We start from the raw sequence: 14651 nt of genomic DNA on the forward strand, positions 1-14651 counted from the left end.
CCCTATGGATACCAGTACACTTAGCTTTTGGGACACACGCATTCTTTTGACAGTAGTGATTATCTGTTATATGAGACAATAGTTCTATGATTTGCTTTTATTTTATTTGAAATTAGTGATATATATACTGATTTTTTGGTATTATTTTGGGGGAATAAGTTAGATAATGGTTCCACATCTGAGAGAGATTTTTTTGTACAAAATGGCGATTACAGGTACTGTACAAAAAGCAAGAAATCTACCATTCGTCCTGACACTTGCAGTAGTGTTTTTTTTTTTATCAGTAGTTGGTAAAAGTTCAGGCACCTTAGGAAACAAAGAAAACTGTTCAGAGCATGCTGCAGCTGAAGACATAATACACGGACACATAGTAGGATGGATGGACTTCTGATAAGAGCTGAACCGAGAGAAAAGACCTGGCACTGCATTATAATCTCACTTCCCTTGGCTCACTTTCCCTATCTCCAGCTCACTCACTCACCCCAGTTCACTTTCTCCATCTCCAGTTCACTCACTTAGCCCCCTCCCCCTGCAATCTCTGCTTGGTTTGCTCATATACAACTCTCCCATTCTCCGCGATCCCCAGATCACTCCCTCACTGCATCCTCTGGCTCTCTTCACTTACTGGCTCCTCTCACTTCAAAACAGGAGGAGGAGGACAGCACGCTTTCCCTCCTCCACTGCCAGGATTTGTGTGTCATGCTTTGAATTATATGGTTCAAACACACCATTGGAGGGAAGAAGCGTTAGAGGAACTAGAAGGCTACCAACCTCCTCCTCCTGTTTTGAAGTGATAGGAATCATTGAGGGGATATGGGTGGGGCAGAGGAGGTGAGATTGCCATCACTGTTCTCTTCTGAAGTGGGCAGGAGAGGGGAAATGCACTGTCCACTGCCACCAATGTGCCTTTTGGTCCCCTGCAGCAATTTGACCATGCAGGCGTATATGTATGTGCGTATGCCTGGCCAAATTTTGCAGCCTTTGCAGTGGCTACGCAATTCTGGGATACTGGGTACTCTGCCTAACACCCTCTTCCCTGCACCATTGTCTCATCTATACAGTGAAACTTTGGAGTTCTCCCTGCCTTTTGGATCTTGCATGTGGATTGGGAAGCATTTCTGAAAATGCAACCCTAGAGGTTCTAGATTTCAATTTCCCACCGGGAACGGAAACTTTCAAACAGCTGTGCAGGCGTACATGTATGTGTGTATGCCGGCCCACGCCCAGAGATGCAGCCATTTTATACCATACATGTATATATGCACATATGATATAAAATCGGCTGTACGTATGCACAATTTTATATGGATGCTCGCATGTGCACGCAAATGCCAGCTCTATCACTTAAGTGGGGGGGGGGGGGGGGGAATTTATTATATACTTGTGCAGATTACAATTACCAATTTCCCTAGTCCATTCCCAGTTTGCCCAGGTAAAGGATTGGACTTCCTAAACCCCCCCCCCCCCCCGTTAATAGGCCTCCCTTTTACCCTTTTAGCTCCAACTCTTAAAACCCTGTTAACTAGCCTTGGTTTTTTTTGTTTTTGTTTCATTACTTACATGCATTCCATAGCAGAAGTAAAGTTACATGCACATTTCATGTTACATACCTGGACCGCCCATGCCCCGCCCCTTTTTTGCCTTTCCCATTTGTTCGCTTACCAGGAGATACGCTTGTACTCGTGCACTTCTTAAAATCTGTGTGGTGCGCACTGGCTCGAGATACTCGCTTCTCTCCTGGCTTTGGCATGCGTAGGGCTTTTAAAATTCACCTTTATAAGCCTAAATTTAGCATCCAGAACTTCCCTACTGTGCTTTTCTCTGTCTTTGGTAGCCACATGCACCATGACAGCCAGCTCCTCCCAAGCACTCTCTAAAATCTTATCTAGTAATCTGCATTGAAATGTCAGGAAAGGTATGACTCTCTTCAAAGCACTCTCTAAAATCTTATCTAGTAATCTGCTTTAAAGTGTCACGAAAGGTGGAATATAAATAAATAAAAAATGCACCATAAAAAGTCTGTAGATGTATTTTGATCAAGCAAAATGCTCATTATATTTTTCGTGTTGGTAATTTCTTTAGCAACATTTTTTCCTTCCAGACCTAAACGGCAGCCAAGGAAAAGCAGGTGATACTTCTGTATTAAATTTATTTAACATATTTATTATGACTATTTTTTGAGAGATTACTTCCTTTCTTTTCATGAGATCGGAAAGAAATGAGCTCCTTCTGTGGAGGTAGAGGATTTGACCCTTTTTCTTACTATTGTGAAATCCCATTACAAAAAAAGGACGTTTTTCCCATCTAGAATTTATATAAGGGAATCACCACAACCCGTCATTAACATGATAATGATTTAGTATCACACCCCAAGAGGTTAATACTCTTGAAAGTTTTCTCAACTGCTTGTCTGTGGAAGCCTCCTTTTAATCAAGTAACAGTGCTTTAGTGACCAGAACACTATGAAAATTCTCACGGCCATCCCAAACCCTGCAACCACCTCCAAGACTGAAGCGAAATAAAAAAAAACTTTTCAGTAAAAAAAGAAAAGAAAAACGTGAATGACGTCATGGAAACATGTACGTCAGAACCAATTAGCCGGCGAGAAGGAGTCTGTAGGCGGGCACTGCGTCGCCGGTTCTGACTCACTGGTGGTCCGAGAAAGGGAGGTGAAGCGCGAGCTGGGTGGGGAAAAGGGGCTGTCCATTAAGCGGGACGTCACGCCCACTCGGGCGACTGTTGGCCGGAAGCCGAGCGCGCGCGACCCCGACCCAGCCACCCTTCCAGCCTCAGCCCCTCCCCGGCTCTCCCTCGCCTGCAGTCACGTGACGGTCGCGGCGTGCTGTCAGCAGAGGCGACGGCGGCGAAGGAGGAGGAGGAACGGGATGGGAGGGTGAGTAAGTTGCGGGGAGGACGTTCCTCCCACTTTATCTTCTCCCCCAGCTCCTTTGCCCTTTTAGAACTGTGCAGTTTTGCTTTTACCCTCGCCTCACGTCTATCCCCTTTTCGTGCGCGTCGCCCCACCTCCCTCCGGGCTCGGTGGAAGCGGCCTTTCCTCGTCCCAGCCCCCGGGGTTTCTCAGTGCTGGTCAGCCCATTGCTTGTTGAGGCGGGTTGGGGGGAGGGGCGAAGGAGGGAGGAGGAGGAGGGCAGCCTCTCTGTTCGTTTGCGGATGGTGGTTCCGGGCTTTTTAGTGGCTGTTCCTGCAGCTGCTTGAGGAGAGACATAGGAAGAGGTGGAAGGAGGGGGTGGGGGGAGCAGCAGCAGCTGCGGTAGCTCGGGTGCGGACTCATTTCCCGGCTTCTCGCTCTTCCTCGTTTCTCAACTATTGTTTCAGCCAGACATAGCACCGGCGGTGGCACCATTTCTCCCTCCCACTCTCTCTCTCTCTCTCCTGCTGTTGGGCACCCTCCCACCTCCGCTCCGTACTCCTCCACCCCCTCGTGCTTGCGCCGGAACGTTTCGCGGGGATCGGCGGAGACCAGCTTGTGTGTATGTGTGCGTGGACGGATAAGAAGAGGCAAGAGAAAGGGGACGGATCCCCCAGCATACCGCTGAAAGTTGTCTACATGGTTTGGTTTGGTCGGGAGGAGAACTACGTGGAAGGAGCCCGCTGACCCGCCGGAGAAGTACTGAAGGGCTTGCGAGAGGACGGGGCTTGGAGGTGAGAAGCGGCGGGACGTCGAGTGGGGGGTGTCAGGGGCCACCTCTCTGTTGGGAGTCACCGCTGCCGCGTGTTTCGTGCTGCTGACTCCCCCGCTCGGTGGGTTGCACTCCTCTGCCTTTCATTGATTAATTCTTCTTCGGACAGTCACCTGCCCTGTTGCATTTGTAGCTGGTGGCTCTCCAGCCCGGCTGTCTACTGTAGCAGCTTTTACACACACTTACGTGCTGGGAATGACAGGTGTGTAAATGATGTGATCTGCTCCTTTCTTCCCCCCCCCCCCCCTCCCCCGTTTTTTTTTTAAGTATTTTGCTCAGCCGGATGCCTTTACAAGTGCTGGTAGGCCATGGAAAAGCAGCCTTGGGAAGGATCTTGTTCTGGTGAGAAGACAAGCTTGCATATATTTTATAATCTATCGGTTGAATAACAGTAAGCGCGCACGCTGAGGCTGACATAGCGTTCCAATTGTTTACTGTCTGGGTGACCTTAAAAATGAAATTTGTGCTGGAGATTTATTTTTATTTATTTATTTTTTTTGGAGGGGATGATGAGGGGTTGGTTTATTTTTGGAGCAATTCGGAAATTCACGAAGGTACGTGTAGTTTGACCTTGAGTGCGGTTTCGTCGGATTTCATTCTCCCCCCCCCCCCCCCTTGCTGTTTTTTTCATAGTCGTATTCTCCAGGACACTAAGGACAGGCTTTAAGGCTTATGTGAGCTGCAACCTTTGGAGAAATACCGCCACAGTTTTCAGGAATGAAATAAATAATGCACTTGACGTAGGAAAGTGTGTGTTACGGGTCTAGCGTGGGTCCTGTTGATTATTTGGTAATTTCCCAAATTGCGAGGTTCCCTATAAACAGAAACTACTCTTACATTTATTCCTTATTTCATATTACGAGAAATCCATTGTTATGTTTTTTTTTTTTCGTCCTTCCTAAAACCGAGATATGATATAATGCACTGGGGAAAAAAACGTGAAATGCATACTAAAAGAATCGTTGCTGAAACTAGTTACCGCTTTTATATGGTACCGGATTAAGGAGTTTGATTTAAGGCTCCCGTGCGCTGTCACGGCTGTGGGCACATTGCTAGACTTGCAGCTCTCGGCTGCTGCTGCTACCGTAATCTTCGTGGTTTTGCTATGACGGGCTGGGGGATTCTCGCAATTTTTTTTTTCAGTAAATTTAACGTCGGGGGAGGGGGCTGTGTTCTTTCCACACCCCCCACCCTTTTCGTTTTTCTGCGGCGCTGGTTTCCCGCAGAGCTATTTCATCGATTCGACGCCGTGGGCAGTCGCAGTCGCTGTTTAAGGAGGGGACACGCAGATTTACACACATTCACTCTCCCCAGCCTTAGCGGCTTCGCATTCTCTACGCAGGAACGCTTTGCGGCCGCAGATTGATTGCGGCTGTCGCTTTTGGAAGAGTGATTCACTGCTACATGTTTAGCATAGGGGGGTCACGCAAACTACACTCCGAAGAGGGGAGAGATTTTAATATAATGTAAAATATATATATATATTTTTCTAGATCTCTGGGCAGAGAAGGGCGATCCTTTGCAACCTAGGGCAAGTACTTCTGCTGCCTGTTTGTATGACATGCGATGTCATCAGTCAAAATGAATATTTGGATGTCGGCCACGTGAGTTCATGAAAGGCCTTTGCGCTTGAATGATGTTTACTGGTCTAATAGTCCATGGTAATCCAAGAAGTCAATTGCCTTCCACAACACTTTGTTGATGGCTGTGTGTGTAGGTTATATTTTTGTAATTTTTTTTCTGGATGGATGAATTTTCTTTGACTTCTTTTCCTTGCTGTTCAATCTACAGGTCATATTTTTCCAGGTCCTGTAAAAGTTGAAATCAAAGGTATTGCCCATTGTAGCTCAAATGTCGAGTTGTGACCTGTAGACAAAATTGAATAAAGGGAGGGGATTGCCTACAGATCATGTCTCTTGATTTAATGAAGAAGATTGACTGACTGTAACTAACATTTAAACTTTAATTATATGTTGGTCTTCAAATCTGAAGCATAGGTGTGTGTGTGTGTGTGTGTGTGTATAGTAATGAATAGGCAGTACTCATTATGGAAAATATTGACCATCAACTTTTTGTCCATTTTGGAATACAACAATGCTTATGTTTTATAATTGTATTCATTAGCCATTAAAAATTACATTTGGTGGCTTTTATTGTGTAGTAATATTATAAAGGAATTAAAGTTCCATTCTAGTAGAAGACATGCAAATGATTTGGTGAATTAAGGGATTCATTTTCAGGTGGAAGAGTATATACCATTGATTTAAAAAAAATTCCAAGGGTATACAGCTTTCATAGCTAGCTTTTCAAAATAATTGGGGATGGCTAAAGTGAACACATACTTCCCCCTTCCCTGCCTCCACCCACCCGCAGGAAAGAAGCATAGCATATGTTATGGGAATAGCAGGCCAGCCTTGTTTAAATGTCCAGTGTGGAGCATGCGCTGTGGACTCAGGTGGTCAAAAGAAGAGCTAAGGAAGCAGTGCAGATCCCATCACTTTTTTTCCACTCTTCCACCTCCCTCTCTGCCCTTGTTGAAATGATCTTCAGCAATTTATTTATTTTTATATGCATTTATTTTTATATGCATTTATTTTACATACATCCATACATGAGACACTTGTATTTTGTTTAAAGATTAAGCAGATATGAAGTATTTACCCTGCAAAAATAAATGTTTATTTTAGTATAGGCAATTTCTTCAAACTCAGGATCAATTTTCTTAGGATATTTTAAAGTTCTCCCCACTATTCTAAGGGACTTTTTGGAGGACCCACAAAAACCTGTATCTCAACCTACAGGTACCTCAGTTTTCTTTAGGACTAATACAGCTACTTGAGCTCCACACCATTATAATTAAGACATCATGTTGTACCACATATCAAATCTGATGTATTATGATAAAAATAAATGTCAAATTAAAAAAAATTAGAATTTCTGAATCAAATATAGTAGGCTAATACACTTTAGTACCAAAGAAATAAGCAAAATACTCATTACCGAGTTCACTGCTTACTAATCCGTGTACTCCTATTCTTTCAATTTACCCTGTAACAATTTTGAATACAATATTTTCAATCCCTTTGTATTTCTTATCTTATATTTTCCATATCTTTTGTTTTTCTTGATTCCTGCTCAATTTTTCCTGTTTCCTTTTATTTTCTTTACATTTTATTAATTCTTGTTTATTTTTTTCACATTTTTCTTCCCTCTGGTATGTTTCCTGCTTCTATTACCTATTCTGTTCTCTCAGCGCTTGCTCCATATGTTTTCATCTTGCTGAAACCTTTCTTTTTTTCTTCTTGTTCCTAGGTCCCATTTTCTTTCCCCCCTTTTTCATTTTGTTTCTCTCTATCCGCTTATACTCTTCAATTATCGCATGATTCCTCTCAGGTTTCAGATTCACAAGCTTTGTGTCAGTTTGTACAAGTGTTGTCAAGTAGTAGGTATAAAGTGGTTAAAAAGGGAAAAAAAATGTAATAATAAAAAGAAATAGTTACAAAGTACCGAAAGGATAATGCCAAAATCTATTGTAGTATTTTGAAAGTCTTATATATTGTTTGGTCATATTACATTTCTCCCTCTGTAGCAGGATACAGTATATTTTGCTACAATAGCTGTTTCTCTCAGGATTATATGGAGTTTTTCCTGCTCATGGAAAGTCTTTGGTATTGTTAAACAGCTTTGGGAAATGTGCATCCCTTATCTTTGTGTTTTACATAGTTCATTAGGAAATGCATGTCTCTATTTCTCAATGTTTTTACTAGAAACAACGTATAATTTCTTGAGGTCTGCAGAACAGTTTGCACATTTCCCTATGTGGTTTGTAGTCACTTTATTTGCTAAGGGTCTCTCTGTCTGGTTTGCACGTGTGATCAACAAAAGGTATTTTGCTAGTGTCTAGAGATCTATTGTAGTCCAGCTTGTTTTATTCCACTCTGCTCCTCACAGTAGGCGGTGCTAGTGTTCTAGGACCTAACTTGTAATATTTTCACTGCTTCCTTTTCATTGGTAGGTTTCTTGCTGTTTGAGTCTTTGAAGTTAGTATTAGTTTGGTATCACAGATTTGCTAAATAGATACTGGGGGCAGGGAGGTGGTTTGCAGGGTTTTCTTACTTTACAAAGTATCTGGTAATGGAGGATGTTTACGTTGCTATTATAAAATGTTACCAGACTCATTATTTTTTTTTTTAATATGGTGATTAGAAAGGGGAAGTGTCTTAGTTCTGCTCACTGTCCATTGTTGGGTGATTTTCTGGATATATAATGTCTGCTTAATGTCTGCTTTACAGTACTCTGCAGGATTTTCTTTTTTTTTTTTTTGGGGGGGGGGGGTCTGTTCCATTCTGTATATTCCCATACCTCATATGAGAGCATTAATTTATATAAATAAAATATCCATCCCACCTAGCTACCAGAATCTGTTCTAGGCAGTTCCCAATAAAACATAAACAATTTAAAAACAAATAACCTAAAATTAACAGTTACAGAAATATAAAATTAAAACATCCTAAAACAGACCACTTATGCATAAAGTAACAACTAATTAAAATTCAGCATTGGTTGAGTAGCTGCTATTTTAATAGTTTTACTGGAGGCTTGAAAGTGACCAAGTGTTTGTTTTTTGTTGTATAGGTAATCCTTTGAGCTTTTCTTGTGGTATCTTTGTAGCCAATTTTTAAAAACTCCCATATGTGCTCTACTACTTGGTTATTTAGGGCAAATGTTGGAGATTTTTTTTTTTTTCTGGAAAATCATAACGTCTTTTCCACATTCACCTGTAGGGGTCAGCAGTGGCCAACTCTGGTCCGCAAGAGCCATGAATAGGTCTGGTTTTCAGGATTTCCAAAATGGATGTACACGAGAGAGATTTGTATTTACATATCTCATGCATATTCATTGTTAATATCATGAAAAATCAGATTTTTTGTGGCTTTTGAAGAGAGTTCATCACTCCTTTGTTAGCCTATGGTTTGGCAGTAGGTCTGTAGCATAAATAAAATGTCCAGATCATATGTATAAAGTAGACATTTAGGAATTTGCAGGAGCAAATTTAGGATATTGAAGCAAATAGGAGGTAGGGTAAGAGGGAGTTTTATAATTAAATAGTCAATTAGTTTCAGTCCTGGGGTCGGGGATCTCTCTAGTAGTGTGGGGAGATCATTGACGTACATGCCAAAGAGGGTGGGACTTGTGCTACATCCTTGTCTATCTTACACTTGCCTGAAGTTGTTTATTTTACAGCTAATGCAAGAATATATAGATTAATTAAAACATATGTTCCAATTGTTCCTCCCCATCCTTCAGTTACAGCTTGCAGTAGTTGGAGGTTAAATCCAGGGTTAACAAAGATTGTGCTTTTACACAATCACCATGGTCCTTGCCTCCACATGCCCTTTTCCCACCTCACTCACTACTGTATACTCTTACTCCTTTTCATTCATCTTCTCTAACCCCCTCCTTCCTTACCTCCCTCATCTCTTTCCTCCCTCCTTATCCCTTTCTCTCCTCTACCCCCTTCTTCTCACATCTCTCCTTTGCATCACTTTCTTCTCTCCATCTTCCCTGTTTCTTCCATTTCTTTCTCTTTCCCTTTTCTTCTTGCAGATCCAGCAACAGCACAGGCCACAGGGATTTTGAGCATGCACAGTGCTGCTGGTCCCGCCTGTCGTCTTCTCTTATTCATGTGCTTCTACGTTGAAACTAGTAGTACACAAGGAGAGGGAAGAGGGGGCTATGAGGATTGATGACGCTACTAATTCTCTTGTGTTCTGTACTGCTGATAACACTCCATGCTGCTGACCGATGGAGCATTTTTTAGCTGAACTGGGCTGAGCTGTCTTCCACATCTCGTGGGAGAGATGGACTTCTGATGTGGGAGGCTTGGCAGATATGAATTGTCTTTCTCTGCCATCTCATGGGGAGGCTCTTTCATGCAGCCACCACTCTTATCTGTAAATAAATATTTTCTTAAATTACTCCTGTGTCTACTCCCTTTTATTCTCATCCCATGAGCCTCCTTTACTTTGATATACTTCCTGTGCATGGGAAACCTTGGAAGTATGTAAATGTGTCTATCACATCTCCCCTATTTTGCTTTCCTCTATCTAGGGTATACATTTAGATATTTAAATCTGTTCCCATATGCTTTAGAATGAAGATCATTTTAGTAGCCACCCTGTGGACTGTGACCAAACCAGCTTATATCCTTATGAAAGTGTGGTCTCCAGAACTGCACATAGTATTCCAAAAGAGGTCTCGCCATATATAGAATTTTTCTAAGTTTTCCAATTGTCCAATGGCATGCATCATTAGTATGCCACTTGTATATATACTGATGGAAACATTTTGCCAGTGATCATGAGTATTGAACAATAAGTTGAAGGGTATAAAATATCTACTTAAATATAATGTACATACTTATATTTCAAACTAGATATTAAGTGAGGGAACAAGCAACAACCAAATTAACAAAAATCATGGTGAATCTTGTTTAATGAAGTATTAAGCTGGGCATAATATAGTACAAAAAGCAATAAACTCTGTTTCACAGTGAGGACACCAGATTTCTAATAGTAAGAAATTAGTGCTGCCATAAGCACTAGCTCAATGGGTGCTTCAGCAACCCCAATATCTGATTTCAAGAAAGCATGGGACAAACACAGGGGATCTGTGAGGGAGTCATAGGAATTTTAAGCTGAATTAATTTGTATTGATGGGCAGACTAGATAGGCCATATGGTTGTCTTCTGCCATCACAATTCTACTTCTGTGTTTAACTCTTAGAAGATTGTTGTTTTCTGATTAGTATTTGTGCAAATTGGTTTTCTAGTGTGTTGAACTGAGGAGTTTTAGAAGCTGGTTCTGGTGTAAATTATATTCTTGGTAGATTGATAGCATTTATTAGGCAATCCTAAAATGTTGCTGTGCATGCTTTATCAAGATCACACAGGTCCTTTCTTCTCATGTGATAAAACAGGCACCTATATGGACTTGATAGTTCAATTCCCATCTTTCCAAAGGAAAAACGTATGTGATCTTCGTGTGTCTTTCCCTTAACTTGCGTCTTCATGCTTATATTCCGCAATTTCCATCAAGGTTCAGTGTGGATTGCTTTGTGCTTGATGTCCTGTCCGCACCAAATTTTCAGGATATCTTGGGGGGGGATCATGGGGATTGTGATAGGTATCTTTTTCAGATCCACACACCCCCAGGAAGTAGGCTCCATTAGTTCTGGGTGGAACCTCTTATGGGAGACTTCTTTTGCAGTAAATTATTTTAATATGTATAACTCTGTAAGTTTGTTCCTAATGAACAATTTCTTAGTTTTATACCTTTTTTTATATTTTTTGTGTAAATACCTGTATTATCGAAATTTATTATCTAAATAATTTTTCATTTACCTTTTCATAATAGAAATTTTTTAAATAAACAAGATAAAGCATGAGATTTCCAGAAGATTTTGCTGACAATGTCAGCATCAGTTTTTGCTAACTGTATGCCTTCCTAATTAATGGCTTCATCATTGAACAGAGCCAATGGTAAATTTGCCTATCCAGCAAGTATAGTTCAAGAAACATCAGGAGTAGTCTTACACACTTACTGTCATTGCTTTCTCTATTTAAAAATAAAAATAAAATTGCTGGAAAGTATGGAAAGTTAATACATATTAATATATATTCTAGGTTGGTAGGTGACCTTGTTTGTTTATCTTTGCGTATAGAGGTCACTTTATTTATTTATTTATTTATTTGGTCCAGTAGAATATTTTTTATGGGTACTCCTTTGACTTTGAGGTACATCAGCATGATACAGCCCATGTACATATATGTATGTATATATCGATAGGGCTTCTAGTTCAATTGGACCCTGCCTTTAATGGGCAATGGAACCTTGAGCCTTCCTTCATAACTATTCATAATATTTTCCTCTAGTTCTGTAATCTTCCTTGCACTAGCCATTGCAGGGTTCATACAGCCTGCGGTATCCTGTGGAAACTGGTATCCTAAGGCAGTAAATGTTGCCGTTGAAGGATGGCAGATATTCAAACCACCTGGCTCCAGCCCTCCCTGGCTGGCTTGGAAATTAAAAACATAAGATTTGTCATTCTGGGTCAAACCAAAGATCAGTCAAGCCCAGTATCCTATTTCTAACAGTGGTCACAAGTATCTGGCAGGATCCCTAAAGGTAGATTCCATACTGCTTTATCTTGGAGATAAACAGTGGATTTCCCCCAAGTCCACCTTAATGGTTTATGACCTTTTTCTTCCAGGAACTTTAAACCTATTTTAAACCCAGCTACACTCAGAGCTTTTATCACATTCTCCAGCAACAACTTCCAGAGTTTAATTATGCATTGAGTAACAAAATATTTTCTCCTATTTGTCTTAAATGTATTACCTAGTCTGTCTTCTTGAAAGAATAAACAACCAGTTTGCATTTACCCATTCTAGTCTCGTCATTATTTTATATATTTGTCATATTTCCACCCAGCTCTCTCTTCTCTAAGCTGAAGAGCCCAAGTCCTGTAATGTAGTGTATTATCTGAGTTATCAGGCTGGCCCACAGCCCCTGTGTTTCAGTAGTTTACTCTTGATAAGGCAGTTTTAATAGAAACTGTGGTGATGGTATTATACATGCACAATTCAAGTTATTAAGGGGGAAAGAGATCAGCATTTGATATTCATTATACTTAAATATGCTGGGTCTCATGATTTGGTTCTGCTTTGGCCCTTAGACCACCCATATTTTTTTGGTGGTGATTATTTTCATGGCACATAGCCACCATCCCCAGACCTACATCTATTCTATTTTTCAGTGCAGCTAAAAGAGATGGTTTTCTGATATACTCTTCCGTGGATCTTGCATGCTTACTACTACACATGCAAGCGCCAGTATTGTTGACATTAGGACCCAAAATGTTCTCTGCACAGCCACTGAAAATACATAATGGTAAAGTGTCAAACATGGAGGAATAAATCTATTAATACTTTGCAGCAGAAGGGATGTGAAGTGAGTTTTAAAAGGCGAATGTTTAAGTTCTCTTTTGAGAGGTCAAGATAGATTTATTGGCCTGCTCATGAACGTTTGTTCAGAAGGACTCAAAAATGGTTCAGTGAGCTCTTTCAAAACTTGTGTGCAGTATGATGCTTTTCACACTGTTACCTGATATTAACTCGCCTTTATAAATGTAAGGACCGATAGTAATTTTAATAATTGCTAACTGAAGTGTTTTATGAGTAATTGGTTGTGGACACTTACGTGTGATATTCATGGGAAAGCAGAGTGGTTGAGTGTAGGAGTGAACCCTACCGTAGGCATCTTTGGCCCTTTTTTTTTTTAATTTTATTTTAACTGTAATAGTTTGGTAGTAACACGCATGTGAAGGCAGTTAATTTCTCACTGTAAAAAAAAACCACAAATTAAAACATCCTTTTATGATGTCACCATTTTTGCTTGTACCAAACTGTTTACTTAAAAGAGCTTGGCTGGTTTTTTTGAACTTTATGTAGTATACTGTTGATCCCCAGTCTTGAGTTTGGTCAGTAGTGCCCATTTTTGAGTCTGCAGCTTAGTATGAAATGTCTTGCTGAAAGTCCTTGCAAATGGAAAAGTTATCACTGTCTCTGTTTTTTGGTTAAGGAACATAGTAGCAAGATTTGAAACTGTTTTGCTTTTGTGTACAAGAGGACCACCATTTAAATACATTTGTTGATCAGGAAAGCCAATTTAAAATAAAAGCCTTGTTTTCATTGAGGTCCATGAGATAGGTAAACAATACATGGAGTATACTAAAGGTAGTAGAAAAGTTCCATATAATCACTAGAGATGTAAAATATTAAAAAATTAACTGGTAAATAGTCTTACTATATTTAGTTTTTCATTTTATATGAGCTAGTGCTGGGACAGGCAGGAGTGAGTTAAGCCCCAGCTTAAGCCCTGACAGCAGGAATCTGCTGGTGTGTTGCAAACTTCGGTCTTCATTATGTTCATGCAGTGTGCCTTCCTTCGCAGAACTCCCTCCGTATGTGAGGCATTGGCTCAATGCTGCCTTGGATTATTGCTGCCACTCATCTTCTTGTTAATGTTTAAATGCTTAACAGTTTTAAGTTTAGTAATTTACACTGTTAATGTTTTAAAAATATTTACATCACAAATAACACTTTTTTTGCATGTTTGAGAACAGATTTCAAGCTATCAAGAGTAGTCTTCAGGTGAAGTGGAAACTCATACCAGGCTCCTGGTCTCGCCTGAGAAAAGGACATTTTATATAATGCAGGGCCTGATGTTAAAAACGTGAGCTAAAATTTAGCTCACGTCTTTTACTCATATGGCTAAAATTATCTTCTAATGGTGTACTAGTGCATCAGGAGTTACAGCATGCTAAGTCAAAAATGTGCACAGAAGAAATGCTTAAGTCTGGATTTTCAATGCCCTGCGCGCGTAAAATCCGGCCTTTATGTGCGTGGCCAGGCCTTGCGCGCCGAGCCAATTTTTGAAGAGGCCCAGCCACATGCGTAAAGGCTGGTATGCGCACAAGTGCCAGGCTTCCTGGAAGGGGCGGGCCAGGGAGTGAGCCGGGACAGCGCCATTGATGGCTGACCTGAAGACTTGCACACAGGCAGACAATTTACTTCAGCTCCCAAGGTGAAGTAAGTTGTCAAACAAAGGAAATAAAAGAAAAAAGGTAGGGTTTAGGGCGTGGGGAGAAGGGAAGAGGGAACTGGGGAAGGCCATAATGCATCACCATGTGGAAATTGCGTAAGTCTCCCACCCACCCTTGTGCGCGCCGCCCGCACATACGGCGGGGATTATAAAAATCGGCACATGTGTGCGTGGCTCACGGATTTTCCACCATGCGCGTGAGTGGTAGAAAATTGGCGCGTCCATGTGTGCGTACCGGGAAGCGCACGTACAAGTGGAAAATCTACCCATTAGCGTGCTTAAAACA

The 14651-nt window shown here is 41.1% G+C and overlaps 1 protein-coding gene across 4 annotated transcripts in view; it reads left to right on the forward strand.

Moving 5' to 3' along the window:
- Positions 1 to 2899: 2899 nt before the first annotated feature.
- The window catches only part of ATP2B1 (ATPase plasma membrane Ca2+ transporting 1), a 287298-nt gene continuing 275546 nt past the window's right edge, over positions 2900 to 14651 (forward strand). For 2 of the 4 annotated variants that reach the window (XM_029601638.1, XM_029601641.1), the window contains exon 1: positions 2900 to 3663. The gene's annotated coding sequence lies outside the window, so the exon portion shown is untranslated. Of the gene's footprint in view, positions 3664 to 3793; positions 3904 to 5286; positions 5306 to 14651 lie in introns of those variants that run through there. The other 2 variants (XM_029601639.1, XM_029601640.1) reach the window with 2 other exon arrangements.

Source organism: Rhinatrema bivittatum, chromosome 4 (assembly GCF_901001135.1).
Source record: "Rhinatrema bivittatum chromosome 4, aRhiBiv1.1, whole genome shotgun sequence".
In the NCBI taxonomy this organism is placed as follows: Eukaryota; Metazoa; Chordata; class Amphibia; order Gymnophiona; family Rhinatrematidae; genus Rhinatrema; species Rhinatrema bivittatum.